Below are 5,545 nucleotides of genomic sequence, written 5' to 3'. Positions count from 1 at the left end.
TCTCTCTCTCTCTTCTCTTCATATATATATATATATATATATATATATATATATAGATATATATATATATATATATATATATATATATATATATATATATATATATATATATATATATATATATAATTTCTGGGTCTGTTCTTCTATTTGTTTTGTCGAGTTCCTATTTGTAATTTCCTGTTTTTGATCTTATTTATTATTATTATTATTATTATTATTATTATTATTATTATTATTATTATTATTATTATTATTGTTATTATTATTATTATTATCATCATCATCATTATTGATATTATTATTATCATTACAATAAATTTTAATATTGAAACTACGCACTGTTTTCACTTCTGCCCACGACTGTAGTCTACATTATTTTTTCTAAGCTGCAGTTCCTGTTGTTGCTGTTTTCCTTATGATTAATATCTTTGAGGCGAACTTCAAACCTATTACAACCACTTTTGTTGAAACCAGACACAAACACAAACAAATCGTACAACATGGGATATAAGTGAACAACAACGTACGTACATTACGTAAATAGTGTGGCAATCATAATCTGCCTATCAAATGTATGCTCTTATCTCTGCCGATATACAGCTCCCTCATGGTTGCAGTAGGACATGAAATGTTCACGTATGTCCTTTGCCTGTCGGGATGGATTCCTGCCTCTATTGGGCCTCAGAGAGAGCAGTTGTTGAACCTGACCACACGAGGAATTTGTCATCGGCGTCTCTATATTTGTTGCTATGGCAGTACCGTACAGAGCGCTTTCATTTATGTCATTATGCCTTAAAAGAAATATTATGAAGAGCAATGCACGCTAACACTACCTTGTCAACTGTTGACGGTTGTAAAGCAATAGTAGTCTGCAACACACGAAACTTATTTGCAAGCATACCAAACGCATTTTCAACAGTTCGCCTTGCTCTAGACACTCGGTATGAATATATCCTCTGTGCGAATTTTGATTCTTGATGTTGAATGGCTTCATGAGGTAGGGTTTCAATGGGAATGCATCGTCCCCTACAATGACATGGGGAACCCTTACCATGCTTCCTGGCAGACATGTAGGTCCTGGAACATCTAATCAGTTTTTTTTTCGAGCATGTCACGAAGTTTGCAGTTCTGCCATACTCCACCATCAGACACGTCCATTAGTGCCAATGTCGGCGAACGTAAACTCACAATTGGCATTTACAAGTGCTAGAAGGACAATGCTATGGGTGCCTTTATAATTGTAATAATATGAACCACCTTGATGTGGACCCCACATAACGATGTGTTTTCCGTCAATAGTTCCAATGCAGTTGGGAAATTCCATTTCCTCTCAAACTGGGCTGCCGCAGTTAGAAGGTGTTCAGTGTAGAGCAACAGAGATTCCTTCATTACGAAACAAACCCTTCGAGGAAAGGCTGTCACATCTAAACCTGTTTTCTGAAAACGCCGCCTCAGAGGAAAACTGATCGAGTGCTTTAAAATACTTAACGGTTTTATTAACGTGGATCCGACCAAGCTGTTTGTGATGGATGATTCGACGCAAACGAGAAATAATGGCGCTAAACTCAGATGCAGACAAGTTTATTCAGATTGCACAAAATTTTTCTTCATTAATGGTATCGTTGGAGATTGGAACAGATAACCACAATCAGTGGTGCAGTGTAACTCGATTGCATCGTTTAAGAATAATCCCCACCGCTATCTCCTCCATCTCAATGTTCACTAGGTCAGTTTCAACGCCATGGTGGCCGCATAACAACTGCCACTTAGGTTTAGGACGGACCACCTAGTTTGGGCCTTTAGGGCCTGTGGTCTGGTTATCTATGTAATACTCTCTCTCTCTCTCTCTCTCTCTGCCCACCATCACTCTCTCCCCCCCACCGGCACCACACAATCACAGAGAAGAGCGACCCGCAGAGCGCCACTCCATGTATTTTTCCAAGATATATTCCGAGGTAGTAACCGATCCACAGCACAACGGAGGCACAGTTCCCTGACGGCCGCCGCGGATACCTGACGACCACCTCGAGAAGTCTTCTGCCTGGCCACCATGAGCAAGCAGCTGTTGAGCGGACACGTGGTGGAGGAACTCACCAAGGAGGAGCAGAAGGCGATTGGCTTCAATAATTTCGTACACGGAATAGTCCGCCTCAAGCCCGAGGGATGGGTGTACCCCGGCACGGCGCCCACCTTCCTTGACAGGATATACAACATGGAGGTACACACCCACGCATTCCTCGTGTATGCATGCATCCACTTTACCTTCCCTCATGTAGGCCACTCATTCATCAATCATTGGTGTCCGTCATAACATCCGATCTCGCCCCGTCACGTTGAGTCCTCACACCAACATATGGCGCCCTTCACTCTAGTTCCGACCTGACGACGTCCTGATCACGACCTTCCCGAAGTCCGGCACCTCTTGGATGCAGGAGATCATCTGGACGATGGTGCACAACCCCAAGCTGGACAACCCCAAGGCACAGGAATCACTGTGGCTGCGCTCGCCGGATTTCAGGTGTGTGGGTACAGGTAAAGGTTTCGGGGACAGGTGAGGGAGACTTGTGGTTTGGAAAAGCAGCGCTAAATATAGAGTTCTGAGTAGCTAACTTGTGAAGGCCTATGGCGGGTTCCTTGTATATTTTAAAGTGAGGCATGTAATTGTAAGATTAATATATTTAAGAAATGCCCTCGGATTTTCTTAAATATATTGTCCCCTATATTATCGTGCTTCCATCTCTTTCTAGCCTGGACATTATGTTTGATCTGAAGACATTAGGCGGCAAGGCGCCGGAATCCTACCAAAAAGTTTAGGGAACAGTGTCCGGGCAAGAACGAGAAGGAAGGTGTAACCTCCACCTGGCAGACGCAGAGCCCAGTCCCCGCATCCTGAAGAGCCACTACCCGTTCACCCTCATGCCCAAGGACGTCCTCGACAGAGTAAAGGTCAGCGACGGTCATTCGTATTAAAAAAGTTTATATTGTGAATGTTTAAATAATCCCCCAAAAAACCTGAGACATTTGTTTTGAGGCAAGCCACAGGCCAGCTCTTGGGACGTATTAAACCGCTGTCCGCACAGGTTGTGTACGTGGCCCGGAACCCCAAGGACATGGCTATCTCGCTGTTCAACAACTTCAAAATGTTTAAAGTATTCGAGTTCGAGAGCGAAAAGGAGGAGTATTTCAAAGACATCATGAACAACAAAAGTTAGTGATTTTTTATTATTACTTGTTATACGTATGTTTTATGTCTATCCATCCATTTTCTATTTTTTCTTTACTTCTGTCTATACTTAATATATAAATATTTTCCATTTATAATTTGAGTCGTATTTGCATCAAGTGTATATCTGATTATGTTGTTTCCACCCACCCACGGCTCTAACTGTGGAAAAGTTTTGCCAGTATCCTGCCTGAGTCTGGTATGCATGTTATGCCCATTTCTAAGTGTCCTTAGCTTTGTTTTTAGTGTTAGAACTTATCTAGATCCCTCTCATTGTTTTGCTGCTTATTCCAATTTCCACTTGAATCGTATCATTCAAATCTGTCATATAATTCACTTCAATCACCTCGAAACTACTTCCTAACGCATAATGAATGTGTATTGTGCTTCCTCTGCCTTTCTCTGTCCGCCAAGGCTCAATGCCATGGTGTAATTTTGGTAATGCTGCTCTGTATTGATTCGAGGTAAAATATTTCTTTCAGTGCACAAGAGCACCTTTAAGTAGCAGTGCCAGGATACGTTTTGTATTCCTGTTACCTCGATGTATAAAACCTCGAACTGTAACTCTTAAATGCACGGTGGTGGTTCAGTGACTCTCGGGTTGGAGGCCAGAGCCCACACGCAAAACAAAAATGCATTTGGCAGCTGGAATGACAAATGTAAAAGTTTGATTATGCACTTTCTACGGATGTAGTTCTTCTTACACTTACTGCATTCGTCGTTGTTGAACTTAACTATTTACTGGGCCAGTAATGCGTGTCGTTAAGTCAACTTCCGCAAGACCTCAGAGCTGCTTACAGTCACTTTGTTTGTATTGATCGTTACCAATGGCGGCGATCAACGTTATAGTTTTCCACGTGAAACTGGCCTATGGGGTAGTGGTGGCTGTAGAGGAAGCGAGAGATGTTGAGAGGTAGTGCAAGGTGCGGGGTAGGCTAACCCGCAGCAGCGTATACCCCATCGGCCAGTTTCACGTGGAAATACTATAGCGGCGATCACCGCCATTGGTAACGATCAAACAAACAAAATGACAGTGAAAGCGGCCCTGAGTCAGTCATGTTGTCTGATCTTATCATTGTGGATCACCGTGATTCCTGATGTATTGACTCTGATTTTTCTCCGTCTACTTACGACCTGCATCCTGTCACAAAGCCACGCCTGATTCACCCTTACTTTGGTTTCAAGGTGACGAATTATTGTTTTGCCACTCGCTTCCTAGACTTATCTCTAAGAATAGCTCTTCCCTTTTGTTGAGAAAATCTTAACCTAAAGACCTTTGAAACTACTTGACCGTGAATGCACACAAATCCTTTCAGCTCTTTATTGCTCCCTACTGGCCCCACGTGAAGGAGGCGTGGGGAAGAGGCACCACCCTAACCTGCTCTTCCTCTTCTACGAGGATATGAAGGCCGACATCATGAAAGAGCTGGAAGGATCAACGAGTTCCTGGGAACAGGGCTGAGCCAGGAGTCCTCGAGAATGTGAGTGCATGGCGGAGGTCCGGCTGTGGAAGGGTCTCGAGGTCTTTACTGCAGCACTGATGTTTGTTGTTAGGTCGCGGCACACACTCACAGCTCTTCCCTCAGGTGGCGCGACACACCTCCTTCTCGGCCATGAAGTCCTGAGGAGAGCCAATCACAGACCCAGTGTTCGACAAGAAAGATGACAACGAAGTCAGATTCTTCCGAAAGGGTGAGCATTGCCGTAGACATTCCCCGCCATCTCTCTGTTCCCTTGTGTATGTTATACGAATATTATTTCTATTTTGGAGGTCAAAGTATGGGGCTGAAGAGACCGCTTTCTAGGTTTGTCTGTTCTGGTGTATCAGTCGGGTGTTCCCGCTGGTAATCGCGTAGGCCCAACTGTTTCAAGGCTATGGTGTTGCAGGCACGACGGGTGACTGGAAGAACCACTTCTCGCCGGAGATGCAGAAGGAGTTTGACCAATGGATTAAGGAAAACCTGGCCGGCAGCGACCTGAGCCTGAGCTGGGCCCTGGCGGAGTGAGCCACGCCATGGCGCGGCGCCAGCCACTCTTTCGCTCACTCGTGTGAAGTAGTATGTGGGTGCACTCTTTTAGTTTTCAGATTTGTAGTGCAGAATTCAGCATTCCAAAAAACTGCTTTATTTTTTACTATTAATGTTAATTCCAGCAATGTTCCACAAAATTTATATGACAGCAATATTTTTAGTGTCTTGAAACTTGTTTACTACTGAGTAACGGTTAAACCAGTGCTCTGTTTGCGTCATTGTGGTGTTCAGCTGAAGGTGTGAGCCAACCAGATGCTTGTTATGCAGGGTTGGTGATTTTTGTTTATTTAAA

General features: G+C 43.6%; 1 pseudogene; it reads left to right on the top strand.

The window, feature by feature from the left end:
* Positions 1-2,021: 2,021 nt before the first annotated feature.
* LOC127003888 (sulfotransferase 1A1-like) lies at positions 2,022-5,267 on the top strand (annotated as a pseudogene).
* Positions 5,268-5,545: the final 278 nt, after the last annotated feature.

The sequence above is a fragment of the Eriocheir sinensis genome, chromosome 26, assembly GCF_024679095.1.
Source record: "Eriocheir sinensis breed Jianghai 21 chromosome 26, ASM2467909v1, whole genome shotgun sequence".
In the NCBI taxonomy this organism is placed as follows: domain Eukaryota; kingdom Metazoa; phylum Arthropoda; class Malacostraca; order Decapoda; family Varunidae; genus Eriocheir; species Eriocheir sinensis.
The sequence above is the reverse complement of the archived record's forward strand: the minus strand, read 5'-3'. Positions and strand labels throughout refer to the sequence as shown.